At 38.7% G+C, this 14,998-nt stretch overlaps 1 protein-coding gene and 1 pseudogene across 4 annotated transcripts in view; one reads left to right on the top strand and one right to left on the bottom strand.

Annotated features, from left to right (window-relative positions):
• The window catches only part of AREL1 (apoptosis resistant E3 ubiquitin protein ligase 1), a 38,854-nt gene that overhangs the window by 21,096 nt on the left and 2,760 nt on the right, over positions 1-14,998 (bottom strand). For all 3 annotated transcript variants that reach the window (XM_045563900.1, XM_045563891.1, XM_045563909.1), the window contains exon 2: positions 1,791-2,112. The gene's annotated coding sequence lies outside the window, so the exon portion shown is untranslated. The remainder of the gene's footprint in view (positions 1-1,790; positions 2,113-14,998) is intronic.
• Positions 3,391-4,697, top strand: LOC123638456 (annotated as a pseudogene). The gene has a single exon (XR_006735425.1). The product of XR_006735425.1 is annotated as a Y-box-binding protein 1-like (transcript).

Genomic DNA, 14,998 nt, shown 5'->3' with positions numbered 1-14,998 from the left:
TCTCTTTGGCCCTGCCTTCCACAGTACCTCATTGTTGATCCATTGATCTAGCCAAATCAGATCCTTTACACTTTTACATACAAGTTCTGAAATTTCCCATCTCCATGCCTTCAAAAGTCATCTTCCCTGCCTAGAATATCCTCTTCCCCCTCAGTCTCCATACATGGAACATCTTCTGATCCTAAGGTCTAGGGAAAACCATATCCTCCCTCCCTGAAATCTTCCCTGATCCTCAATTTAGAAATTCCTTCCCTCCTCTGAATTTCCATACAACTTTGTTTTTATTTATCTTATAGCATTTATATTTCTTTAGTCTCTTATTTGTTTTCTTTTTCATTTCAGAAGTGATAAATAACATGAGGCAATGACTAGTCTTAAAAATTATCTAAAGCATCCAACATAGTTGCAATAAATATGACTAAACTATCTGCTGAATAGATGAGGTCAAATGTCTTTCTTTGTCTAGAATGCCTCAGGAATTTTCCAGATGGGATCTTCCTCTTAGATAGAGTAAAAGACTTCTCTAGCAGTATATTCTCTTGATTCAGGGGTTATAAGCTCTTTAGACCTAAAAGTTGCCAATTTAATTCAGTTCAACAAGTATGTATCAAATACCCACCACTCGGGTCATGAGTTTTCATGCATGGTATTTTTCTACAACAGTTTCTACAGCACCCTCTGCTTTTTGCTGTTCACACTTCTCCTGTATAACATTATTTTGGAACTTTTCCAGAGTCTAATTCAAGAACAAACAAGTATGTTAAGGTTCCACCATACTATTTCATAAAATTGTTACATGAGTATTTTGTTTTCCAGTTCATCTCTTTAGTGTTCTTGCCCTTATTATAGCATTGTGATACACTAAACTAGTAGAATAACAGTAGTAGTAAACTCATAACTCTCTACCCTCTTATTGAGCCACTTTTCACAAGCCAAACACTGGCCTAAGTGCTTTACATATGTTAGCCTAAGTAACTGTCACCACAACAACTTAGTGAGATAAGTATTATTATTCTTATTTTACAGTTAAAAAAAAGCTGGGCTTAGAAAAGTTAACTTGCCAACATCTCATTGAAGGTTAAGTGACACAGCTGAGACTCAAGCCCATGTTTAACTTTGAAGCCCAATGCTCTTAACCTCATGCAACAATGGATCATAAAAAAGAATGAAATCATAGGAATAGCAAAGTACTTGGGAAGAGAAAAGATTTAAGAAAACAGGTAAAAGTATGAAAAACATTACCCAATCTTACTATAAGGAATCTAAAGCTAAAATTAGAAAGATAAACTCTTGTGGCTTTTTTTAATTTTTGAAATAAAAATAAAGCATGACCAAGGAAAGTGGAATGCAGGATCAATCATCTAGTGCAAAAATATCACTTGCTTACTGAAACATCCTCGTCTAGTTGCTCAATACTGTAGCACTTTGGCTCACGTTACCTACAAAAAGGGGGGAATACTTGAAAATACCTATCTCAAGGAACTGTTAGAAAGTGGATTGACATACATATTCTAAAACCCTTTGCTTTTTTTGGAGTATTAAGATTTATAATTACAATAGCAAATAAATTTTAGCCCCAACCCTGAAGATCAGTAGTGAAAAAGTCATTTCCTGAAAAGGGAGAATTGGTTTCTTCATAATTAAAATTGCTCTACTGGAGGTGCAAAGTCAATTCTCACTGCAACTGCATACTTCAACAGCTATGGCTTACTGAAAAGGCTTAAAAGCTGGTAACTGGATCCATGTTCTGCATTCCAATAACTGAATATTAAAACAATCTATTTCCTTACCTTTAAACGAGGGCCCATGTTCTGAGAACCAAGTGGAGCACTTGTATTCACCAAAGCAGATAACTTTTGGCCCTTTTCACCTTGTCTTCCAACTTCCACATGAAAGAAGAAAGCCACAAGGTCACCGGAAAGGGTCTGTCCATCAGATCTTCAGTGAGGATGTGTCAGAGTAAGCAGAGGGTCAGTGTTTCTGGAAGGAACTGGATGAATTCCAGGGCAGAGAAATACAGCCGAAGAATATATCATTCCCAGACTTTTCTCTAGTGCAGGGCACAATCAACTGCCCGAGGATACATATGTTCTGGTGTTCCAAGATCCTACCCTAAAAAGAAAACAGGGTTAGTGATATAGGTTATATCTGAAAGAGATGCCCCAGAAAACAATAAAGAGGAGGTAGAACAGGCAGTGGAAACTGTGGGCCACTAAAAATAACCAAAGGCTGGTAAACTCTGACCAAGCATTCCCAATTAAAACTCCACAGTTTCTTTAAGGTCACTCTCCAACTCCACAAGAAAAGTCAACTGGCAACTTCACTGTCTGTAACTATGTCACTAGGGCACAGATTTAAAGAGTGAGCTTTATCACAACCATATGCCCAGTTTCAGTTTAGTGGGGCTTAAGCACAGGGTCCGGGAACAACCATGAAGAGAAATGAGATGAAAGCACCAGCAGAGCCAGATTACAGAGGGCCTTATATACCACGATAAGGAAGCAGGACAATATTCAGTTGGAAAGGAGAAACCACCAAAGAGCTTTAAAACCCAATCTATCCGCCTACGCAGTCTGCTCCCTCTGTGCCCACGTATGCACTTCCAAGACATGGTTAAACAAAGCTGATTTTATATTTAAAACAGTAAAATATGCTGCTACAAGTGGGAAAAACAAATCTGTGAACTTTCAAAATAAAGTCACCAAGTAACATCCAGTGAAGTCAGTTTATAACTCTCAAAGATATTCGTTAACCAAAAATGTAGCAGAAAGAAGGTTTATGGCAATACATACACAAACAGCCACCACAAAACAAATTAGAGGAGACTACTAACCAGTAAAAGAGACCACCTTACCACATGGCAGGAACTATTCCCAGTGCTTCATATGTATTAGCTCACAACCCTAAGACATAGACAATTATCCCTATTTTACAGATGAAGAAACTGGGACATAGAAGGGTTAAGGTACTTTTTCAAGATAATACACAATGAGTTGAGTCAAACCCAGACAAACTGGATCCAGAATCCATGCTTTTAGTGACTACTCTTCTATCTCTCTACTATGGAAAACCAAGGTAGAAAATACAAAATGCTAACAAGAACAGAAGAACAGAATGAGTGAAGGCCAGCAAATCAAATGAGTTGGCAAACTTTTAAAATTAAAAATAAATAAGTTTATATATTTATTTTAAAATATAGCAATAGACTTGCCAAGTACATGAGCCCAAACCTGGGTCAACTAGCTATTGGAATCAGCTTAAAAGATCCCCAAATGAGAATAGTTATATAAACTATAAGAGATCCCTGTGAGAGAATGTTACATAAGAATTTTTAAAATGACATTTTTAAGGAATAACAATATAGGGAAATGTTCACAAATAAAATGTTGAATGACAGGCAGCGGCGCAGGGAGCGGTGGCCCAGGCGGCCTCACATCGGCGGCGCCTGCCGGCAGGGACAAAAAGATCATCACAACGAAGGTTTTGGGGACAGTAAAATGGTTCAATGTAAGAAACGGATATGGTTTCATCAACAGGAATGACACCAAAGAAGATGTATTTGTACACCAGACTGCCATAAAGAAGAATAACCCCAGGAAGTACCTTTGCAGTGTAGGAGATGGAGAAACTGTGCAGTTTGATGTTGTTGAAGGAGACAAGGGTGCGGAGGCAGCAAATGTTATAGGCCTTGGTGGAATCCCAGTTCAAGGCAGTAAATATGCAGCAGACCGTAACCATTATAGACGCTCTCCACGTCACAGGGGTCCTCCACGCATTACCAGCAGAGTTACCAGAATAGTGAGAGTGGGGAAAAGAATGAGGGATCGGAGAGCGCTCCTGAAGGCCAGGCCAGCAACTCCGGCCCTACCGCAGGCGAAGGCTCCCACCTTACTACACGCGGAGACCCTATGGGCGTCGACCACAGTATCCCAACCCTCCTGTACAGGGAGAAGTGATGGAGGGTGCTGACAACCAGGGTGCAGGAGAACAAGATAGACCACCAGTAAGACAGAATATGTATCGGGGTTATAGACCACGATTCCGCAGGGGCCCTCCTCGCCAAAGACAGCCTAGAGAGGAAGGCAGTGAAGAGGATAAAGAGAATCAAGGAGATGAGACCCAAGGTCAGCAGCCGCCTCAACGTCGGTAGCGCCGCAACTTCAATTACCGACGCCAAGAAAACCCTAAACCACAAGACGGCAAAGAGACAAAAGCAGCCGCAAAGAGACAAAAGCAGCCGATCCACCAGCTGAGAATTCCTCAGCTCCTGAGGCTGAGCAGGGCGGGGCTGAGTAAATGCCGGCTTACCATCTCCACCATGGTCCGGTTTAGTCATCCAACAAGAAGAAATGAATATGAAATTCCAGCAATAAGAAATGAACAAGATTGGAGCTGAAGACCTTAAGTGCTTGCTTTTCGCCTGTTGACCAGATAACTAGAACTATCTGCATTATCTATGCAGCATGGGGTTTTTATTATTTTTACCTAAAGATGTCTTTTTTGGTAATAACAAACGTGTTTTTTAAAAAAGCCTGGTTTTTCTCAATGCGCCTTTAAAGGTTTTTAAATTGTTTCATATCTGGTCAAGTTGAGATTTTTAAGAACTTCATTTTTAATTTGTAATAAAAGTTTACAACTTGATTTTTTCAAAAAAGTCAACAAACTGCAAGCACCTGTTAATAAAGGTCTTAAATAATTTAAAAAAATGTTGAATGAAAAAGCAGGCAAAAAATTGTTTACATAGCACAATCCCAATTTTAGAAATACAACATTATATAAAGAAGACTAGAAGGGAAAAACATAAAAATATTAATAGTGTTCCTCTCTTGGTATATAGAACTATAAATAATTTTTGTCTTCTACCTGTATCTTTTAGTGTTTTTCTTTTTGTTTCTTTCTTTCTTTCTTTCTTTTTTTTTTTTAAAGACTGGGTCTCACTACATTACCCAGGCTGGTCTTGAATTCCTGGCCTCAACTGATCCTCCTACCGCAGCCTCCTTAGTAGCTGGGATTAGAGGCTCAAGCTATCTCACCAGGCCCTTTTAGTGATTTTCAAATTCTTTTGTTTTCTTGAGACAGAGTCTCACTCTGTTGCCCGGGCTAGAGTGCCGCGGCATTAGCCTAGCTCACAGCAACCTCAAACTCCTGGGCTCAAATGATCCTTCTGCCTCAGCCTCCTGAGTAGCTGGGACTACAGGCATGCACCACCATGCCCAGCTAATTTTTTCTATATATATTTTTAGTTGTCCAGATAATTTCTTTCTATTTTTAGTAGAGAGATGGGGTCTGGCTCTTGCTCAGGCTGGTCTTGAACTCCTGAGCTCAAACCATCTGCCTCCCAGAGTGCTAGGATTACAGGCGTGAGCCACCGCGCCCAGCCTTCAAATTCTTAATGATGAAAGAACACGTAAGACATTCCTATTTCTGGACAACATCTATTTTTTTAGGGACCTATTTTCCTAAAAAAGGGGAGAGAATAGGCCAAGTTATCCTTTTTTCAAATAAGGAAACAGTATAAAGGAAGTAAGATAGAATGTACTGAATTTTTAATTCTATTCATTATGATCTTAGTAGGTTTCCAATCCTGTGATCAGCTAATTGAGTATTAAATCAAATAACTTCCAGTTCTAACATAATCTTTACTGTCTCCACCATGAACTACCACAGTTACCCCATGTTTCAGTGCCTCTAGTGAACTTCAGGACTCAACTCAAGCACTCCCCCTTCTCTGGTCCAGTCCCAAGGCCTCTCTAAGGACTCTACCCACACCAGGCAGAAACAATCACTTCCTCCTCTGTGATACTCCTATGTTGAAGATATCTCTATTATAACATTTATTAGTCCACATTAAAATTATCTGCTTATATAGCAGTCTCTCCTAATAGATTCTGGGCTCCCTGGGGACACTGACTGGGTCTTACTCATCTTTGCCTCCCAGTGGCTAGTATGGTGTTCAGCCCTATTATGTCAGAGTCTACACTTTCACAGGATCCCAGCTGATTCCTATGCATGTTGAAGTTTGAGAGGCATGGTTTAGTTTCTAGAGCAGTCAGCCTAAGAAGGTGCCCAATATTTTGTATGTTTAACAGGCATACAGGTAATGCTGATGCTTCTGGTCTTATAAACCATGTTTTCAGGAGTAGGAGTCCAGAGCAGGAGTCAGCAAACTACAGCCTGCAGGCCAAATCCACATAGCCACCTGTTTTTGTAAAAACAGAATGAAAGTAGCCAAGTTCATTAGTTTACATATTGTCTATGGCTGCTTTTGCACAATGGCAGAGCTGAGTAGTTGCAGCAAAAATGCATGGCCCACAAAACTCTACTATCTGGCCCTTTACAGAAAAAGCATACCAATTCCTGGTCAAGCGGTCTTAGTTTTAAAGCTACATAACTGCCTTGTATAAATGAACACACTTTTATAAACCAAAGAAAGCATTAAAATCATTTCCTTCCAGTTCTATCCCCTCTAGGAACAGAGCTACAAAACTTGCACAATTATGCAAATGTTTCTAATTTCAACACTTATTTAAAAGCTTTATGCCTTCCATACCCCAATTAGGAATTTTGCATGATCATTTTCCAAAATACGTATTTCATACAATCATGCTTGCATTTCATCAAGGCTAATATTTCCTAAAACCAGTATCTCAGGGAGCAAATACTGTATTCAAGTTCCTAAAATTATTACAATGCATACTACTGATGCAGTCTCTACTTTTAAAATGCTATGAAAAACCTAATGTGAAAGCTCACTTCAGAATTCTGGTGCATACAGAGCTAGTGGCAGCACGTAGGAGTTTCAGTATCACCTACTGATTTCCACAAAGTTAAGAAAGAAGTTTGCTTTGCAAGATGTAGTCTCTAGCATTCTCTACACAGAAGCAGCAGCCATGAGTCCAGGGACATGAAATTAAACCAAATCAATTGGTGGTCTAACTAAGGAGGTTCCAAAAAATAAAGTATACCACCAGATATTTTGGATTATGAGTTTACATTTACCATGGCTTAAATTCACCCTGGCTTATTCACCCCACACCAAAATCTCACCATAAAAGATTGTCCTCCCCCAAGTTTATACTCTTGAGATATTCATACAGTTGTATATTTCTGCTATCTTCGTTCAGCCAAGTTATATGGTTTTCATTTACACTTTCTTCATCAATCAGCCCCTCCAGTCTCTTAATCATTCCTAGGTCTTCTGTGAACTCTCTCCAGCTGGTCCCCAATGATCTGGTAATGAGGTGCCTCCAAATGACTGCAGCCTTCCAGGAACAGTCTTGTTAGAACAGTATGAGCTCACTCTCCTCGGTTCCACGACACAATACTCCTGAGCAGGCCATCCCCCAGATCACAGAAAGCTACTACACTGCCATATTAGACTATAACCCTATTACATGCCTCCCAGATTCGGATATGAGGCATACCAAAATGTACTAGAAGCCAGAGGATAAATGACACATGTTCCAGCAGCATCTATTTTACTAGGTGAAGAGTGACTGGGAAGAAAAAAGTATTTTCATATTAAAACAAGCTCATAATAATAAAATAGAATGTAATATTTGCATGAATTTCGAAAGATAAAACATGGCTATGTTAAAAATGTTCATAGGTATTTTTTACTTGATGTAGAAAGGCCGCTCGGGCAGGTCCTGCTCCCAGCCCCCAAGGGGTTACATATCCACTATCCTCTGCCACTAGAGGTATTTGAGCCAAAAAGTTTGAAAAGCACTACACTCCCCACTCAAATTCTGGTCTACTGTGCATTATCACCCATCCCATATACTCACATTTTAAATGACATTTTTCTGCTATCTTTCCCCATCCCTAGACATCTGTATTTATTTTCTCTTTGCCTAAAATCATTTGTGAAAACTTTATGCTGCATTTCACTCTGTAATTCACTTACTAGCAACATCTTTAGGTTCTCCTGCATCATTCATTTCACATTTCTTGAGCATTTGCTGTATGATAGGCTGATTGCTAAAAGCTAAAGTCACAAGGATAAATAAGACAGGGTCCTTTCTTAACCTTGATGAACTTGCTATACCTCCACTGTGGGACATGGGCAGTACAACGTGGCAAATGCCATGAAAGAGGAATAAATGAAGTATGGAAGGCAGAGGAAGGAAAGGTAACTTTGCTTGGAAGAGTGGAGAAGTCTTTACAGTAGAGACAATGAAGCTGATTACTTAAGAATGAGTAAGCATATGGGAGGGGGGACTAATATCCTATGCAGAACGAATGGCACAGGTAAAAGTACCAAGTCAAAATAAGGAGTGATGAAAAGTTCAGCCTTATGAAAGCAAAGTGTTTAGAAAGACCACTTGGGGCCAAATTAGGATGACTGATTCTAAGTAGTGGTTAAGAGTGTGAATCTTACTACTGAGTGATCTTGGACAACTTATAGCAGGTCAACCTTGTTTCATTATAACATTGAGGAGGAAAAATAAAATTGATTTCTGGCCAGGGCCACTGTCTACATGGAGTTGGCACTTTCTCCCCATGTCTGTGTGGGTTTTCGTGGGGTACTCCAGTTTCCTCCCACATCCCAAAGATGTACATGCTATGTTCATTGACATGTCTACATGGTCCCAATCTGAGTGAATTGTGGGTCTGCGTATAAGTTCACCCTGCAATGGGATGGCATCCTGTCCAGAGGTGGTGTCTATAGGATAATCAGGTGAATATATCCACCAGACAAATAGAAATAAGCACGTAAAGCTATAGAGATATCAACATCTTGAAGACACAGGTTATGGAAAAGACCACCGTGGAAAGCAGGCAGACCAAGAAAAAGACTAATTATAGAACCCTGAGGGATCAACCTTAACAAAAAAAAAAAAAAAAAAAGAGGGGTTAGCAAAGAAAAATCAGAAGGAATAATCAGAGGAGAAAAAAATGGTAAAAGTGGTTTATTAGAGGCAAAAGAAAATGACTAGTGGTCAACAGTATCAGACCCAAAGATTGATGCCAGAGGGGGGACTCAAAATTGGCCTTCAAGTTTTCTTCCTGAATTATTTGGGACTCTCATTTTCTGATCTAGCAACTTCTTCAATAAATTTATATATTTTCCCATCTCATTAATAATATTAACCTAAACTTGACCTAACACTGATGACTAGTAAGCTCTTTGCAACTCAATTCAGTGATATTATTATTTCAAAATCATTTTAGTACCTATAATAAATTCAGATCTAAACTAATCTGAATCCATTCTCTAATCCTGCATAAACTGCTGGCAAAAAATCTTGTCATAACTTTTTAAAATCAGCTTTATTGAGGTATAATTTATAAAGAGTAAATATCAATAATTTAGTATGTATAATTAGTTTTGACAACTGTATAAGGTTACCGCATAAAATGCAGTCATGATATAGAACATTTTATCATTCCCAAAACGTTCCCTCATGCTCCTTTACAGTCAGTCCTCCTCCCCCTCGTCCCTGAGCAAATACTGACATGCTATCTATCACTGTAGTGTTGCCTTTTACAGAATGCCATGTAAATTTAAATAATATGAAAAATAAACTCTTGTGTGTGTGGCATTTTTTCACTTAGCATAATGGTTTTAGAGTCATACATGTTGTTACATGTTTCAGTAGTTCATTCCTCTTTATTGCTGGGTAGTACTCCATTAAATGGACATACTACAATTTGGTTGTTCATTCACCAGATGAAGGACATTTGGGTTATATCCAGTTTGGTGCTACTGTGGATAAAGCTGTTACAAACACTCAAGTACATGCCTTTGTGTGGACACGTTTTCATTTCCCTTGGTTAAATATGTAAGAGTGGGATTGCTGGGTTATATGGTAAGTATATATTTAACTTACAAGAAACTGCCATACTGGCTGGGCACGGTGGCTCACACCTGTAATCCTAGCACTCTGGGAGGCCGAGGCAGGAGGATTTCTTGAGCTCTGGAGTTCAAGACCAGCCTGAGCAAGAGCCAGGCCCTGTCTCTACTAAAAATAGAAAAATTAGCCAGGCATGATGGTGCACGCCTGTAGTCCCAGCTACTCGGGAGGCTGAGGCAAGAGGATCACTTGAGCCCATGAGTTTGAGGTTACGGAGAGCTAAGATGACGCCATTGCACTCTACCCAGTGTGAGTGTGAGACTCTGTCTCAAAAAAAAAAAAGAAAAGAAAAGAAATTGTCATACTGTTTTCCAAAGTGGCTATGCCACTTTGCACTTCCACCAGCAATGCGCAAAAGCTCCAGCTATTGTTGAAGTTTTAAATTTCATCCATTCTAATAGGTGTGAAGTGGTATCTCACTGTGGTTTTAATTTGCATTTTCCTAAGGACTAACAATACTGAGCATCTTTTCATGTGCTTATTGGTTATTTGTATAGCTTATTTGATGAAGTATCTGTTCAAATCTTTTGTCATTTTTTAAAATTTGTGAAAATTTATAGGGTACATGAGAAAATCTATTACATGTATATAATGCACAGTGTCAGGGTTTTGCCATTTTTTTAAACTAAGCTGCTTGTGTTCCTCTTACTATTGAGTTGTAAGAGTTCTTTATATATTCTAAATACAAGTCCTTCACTAGATTTACATTTGGCAAATATTTTCTGTGGTTTTCCTTTCCTTTCTTTCTTTTCTTTCTTCTAAGAGATAGGGTCTTGCTCCGTCACTCAGGCTGGAGTGTAGTGGTGTGATTGTAGCTCACTGCAGCCTCAAACTCCTGGGCTAAAGTGACCCTCCTGCCTCTATCCCACAAAGCGCTGGGATCACAGGTGTGAGCCACCACACCCAGCCTCATTTTCTTAACAGAAAATAAACTCTTTTTTTTTTAAAGAGTAAAAGTTTCTAACTTTGATGAAATTCAAATTGTCATTTTTTTCCTTTTATAGTTTGTGTTTTTGTGTCCTATTAAAAAAAAAATCTTTGCCTAACTCAAGGTCACAAAGATTTTCTCCTGTTTTCTTCTGGAAATTCATCTAAAAGTTTCACAAGAGAAAATCTCTCATCAAATTTTTTAACAATTTTTTTTTAAAACTCCTGCATTCCATTTATCACATAATTATTCAGTTTTATTATTCTTTTGCTTCTTTCAAATTCAATGCCCCATATTAGCATGAACTATTTAAGTTATAGTTTATTTTTGAAGATTTTTATCTTTTAACAGATTTTCCCCCTCTTCAATCTAATAAATGGCATGCCTAAATTTAGCCAAGGTTTTAGTCCCTCAGTTCTCCTCAAATCTATACAAAACCTCTGCACCCCTGATGCTGGTTCTTAAAACAACTAAATTCCACAACCCGAAACCTTGAGGTTAAGCTGAGGACAATAAATTATTAATATTTACATTTTAATTTTAAAGAGGTTTTAAAGATCATTCTTACCACATTGAGTCACTCTAACCTGTGAGGAGGCTGGAGAAAGTTATAATCACTCACTGGGTAAGTTAAAATTTAGCTTTATAAAGGCTAAGCTGACCAAGACAAAAGTAATTCCTTTTTTTTTTCTGAGACAGAGTCTCACTCTGTTGCCCGGGATAGAGTGCCGTGGCATCAGCCTAGCTCACAGCAACCTCAAACTCTTGGGCTTAAGCAATCCTACTGCCTCAGTCTCCCGAGTAGCTGGGACTACAGGCATGTGCCACCATGCCCGGCTAATTTTTTCTATATATTTTTAGTTGTCAGGTTAATTTCTTTCTATTTTTTAGTAGAGACAGGGTCTCACTCTTGCTCAGGCTGGTCTCGAACTCCTGACCTCGAGTGATCCTCCCACCTCGACCTCCCAGAGTGCTAGGATTACAGGCATGAGCTACCTCGCCCGGCCAAGACAAAAGTAATTCTACATTTCTTAATTCAGTTTGGATTTTCTCTATTGCACCATTCTCTTTAAAACAAGCCAGAGTTCTTTAGACTCAAAATGAAATAAAAACATAGTATATACAAAAGCATAGCTTATATTGAACTGTCCCCTAGAATAGTTTGCCATTCATTCTCAGCACAGTTCAGAGAAAGTAGGAAAAAGGGATTCAAAGCTAATGTCAGTAAAACAGAGAATAAGAAGTGACAATTTACCATTGCTCATTTTGTAACTTTGTGGGATGTCTGGGGGAAAAAAAATAGAAAACTGGCTCATCTATGTCTCTGTCCCGTTCTTTACTCTAAATCTAGAAAATATTAGCTTCAGTGTACTGCTCCCTCCTATCCTGATGCGTTTTCTATATACAAAACTGACTCTACAGTGTGCCCTGTCCACAGACTCAGGACAGAGGCCCCCATGTTCCCATCCCATGGCAGCTTTTATGCTTAGGTGACCTTGGACCACTAAATCTTGGCTATAACAGAAAGATTTTAAAACTAATTCTCTGAATCTGACAAGCCGTCTCCCTCAATAAGTCTAGGAAGTTGTTATTTCATTAACTGTGCATGAAGTGGCAGGCAAACAGCCAGATCTGCAGCCCAGTCGGGTGGAACTGGAATGGTCATGCATATACTTAGAAGCTAACAAAATTTCTGCCTCTACTGCCCTCCATTACTTTCAATTCTACTCTTATTTTTAAGGAAAATAAATTACTTATATAAGTCAAAGGAAAAGCAACCTTAAATAAGCATTAACTATCCACAGAAATGACAACCTAAAATGGCTCAATTTGGAGAAACTCACCATTTACTTACTCAAAACAAAATTTCTGTTGACCTAATAATCAATGTTACCAAACAAGGATTTATTAATTTCTACAAATGTGTATTAAGAACCCACCACATACCAAGCAATATGTTGGACCCTCAGGATTCCAAAATGAGTAAGACAGTCCCCTATCCCTTAGAAATACACAGTTTAGTAAAGAAGATGGACAAATAATTACATAGTTATAGTTCCATGTAGTATTATAAAATCTACGAGATGAGGATGGGCACCTTAATCAGCATCAGCTCTTCACTTCTCAGGAAACTTCACATCACCCTCCTGGAAGCAAAGCCAACTTTTCCACAGAGTTAACAATGCTCTGGGAGTCAAAGAATACAAAACACTAACTACCTATGCAGTATTAGTTATTCTCATGGTCAATGACTTTCACTCTTCAGCACTAGGCAGAGGGGATTACTGGACCACATATGCAGCACAGAAAAAGCACTCATTGGAAACCCCAACCTATTTATCAAAATTACACATGGTCTAACTGGAATCTGGTATTCTGAATTGGGTCCTAGGACAGAAAAAGGACATTAGTGGAAAAACTTGTGAAATTCAAATAAAGTTTATAGTTTAGGTAACAGTACTGTACCAATGTTAATTTCTTAAATGTGAAAAATGTGCCACGGTTATGCAAGAAGCTAACATTAGGAGAAGCTGGGTAGAAGATACACAGGAACACTCTGTACTATCTTTACAACTTTTCTATAAATTTAAAATTATTCCACAATAAAAATTTTTTTAATTACATATGATCCTCCACTTTACATTCTCTCTCCCCCTTAGGATTTTGATCGTGCCTCCCTAGTCACTGCCCCAATTCAGGTAATGCTGGGCTAAAACTTTAAAACTTTACCCAACCCCTTTCTATAAACCATTTGCACAGCCCCATTGGGTTTCTTTCTTCATGAAAACATGAAAAAACTAGACCAACCTTGGAAGCTTTTAACTGCTTTCTTTTCCTAATAGCTTCACCATATACACAAAGCAGTATCCTTGAATTTGAACTTCCCAAAGTGGACAAGAGAGGGGTTAAAATAATGTGAGCTGGATCTCCAGATAAAAGCAAGGGAACACTACAGAAAATGTATGTTGCATATTACTAGATTATCTTTATCTGATCTCTGGCCAAAAACTACCATAAATAGAAAATACAATTAACAGATGTTGACTACTAGCAACTCAACACTAATGGGCAAATTGCACTGAAATGAATGCTTTAGCTATAAGCTCTGAAAAACATAATGCAAATACCTTAACTATTTAAGGTAAGAAAAATTCACATAAAATCATGCCAGGCATGGTGGTGCACACCTGTAGTCCCAGCTACTCAGGAGGCTGAGGGAGGAGGATTGCTTTAACCCAGGAGTTCAAATCCAGCCTGCGCAACATAGTTGAGGGCCTGTCTCTTAAAAGAAAAAAAAAAAATCTGTTCAAGTCTGTTCTGTTCAAGTCACACTAAATGACAAAACATGTTATCTACCATTCCTTTTTAGTTTCTAATAGCTAAATCAATGCTCATGTCTCTCTATTAAACCCTATCTTGTAGAATAGGCGTCAAGAGTCCCACAAGAAAACACTATCATGGTGATATAAGACAATATTGAGTGCTCAGATGTGCACATGCATGCATACACACACACACACAAACTGCAATAAGGTTAAACAACCTCAAAAGTTTGAAAACTACCACACAAAAGAATATTGGTGAAGGCTAAGTATTCAGAAACCATTCAGAGAAAAAAAAAACACAGAAAAATAACTGAAATTTAAACCTAAGCTAGTTAATAGCTAAAGCCATTTGAAAGGTAAAATTATATAGTAGAATCCATTAAGGTCATAAAATCTGATGGGTTACATAGTAAGTTGATAGTATTAAATATTACACAACAGTACTTTGACTTGAACCACTATCAGAAAGATGAACAGGTAGAGTAATTCCTTTAAAATATTTCAAGTCACATACCTCTAATCAGCCCCCTACGATAAGTCTTTTTCCAATACAAGACTGTGGTTTTGTTGTTGTTTTTTTGTTTTTTAGACAGAGTCTCGCTCTGTCACCCAGGCTAGAGTGGAGTGGCATCAGCCTAGCTTACGGCAACCTCAAACTCCTGGGGTCAAGTGATCCTCCTACCTCTGCCTCCAGAGTAGCTGGAACTACAGGCACGTACCACCACGCCCAGCTAATTTTTTTCTATTTTTAGTAGAGATGAGGTCTCGATCTTGCTCAGGCTGGTCTTGACCTCCTGACCTCAATTGACCCTCCTGCCTCAGCCTCCCAGAGTGCTAGGATTAGTGGCATGAGCCACCATACCTGGCCTAGGACTGTGGTCTTGAAG

The sequence above is a fragment of the Lemur catta genome, chromosome 1, assembly GCF_020740605.2.
Source record: "Lemur catta isolate mLemCat1 chromosome 1, mLemCat1.pri, whole genome shotgun sequence".
In the NCBI taxonomy this organism is placed as follows: Eukaryota; Metazoa; Chordata; class Mammalia; order Primates; family Lemuridae; genus Lemur; species Lemur catta.
This window is presented reverse-complemented; position numbering and strand designations above follow the sequence as displayed.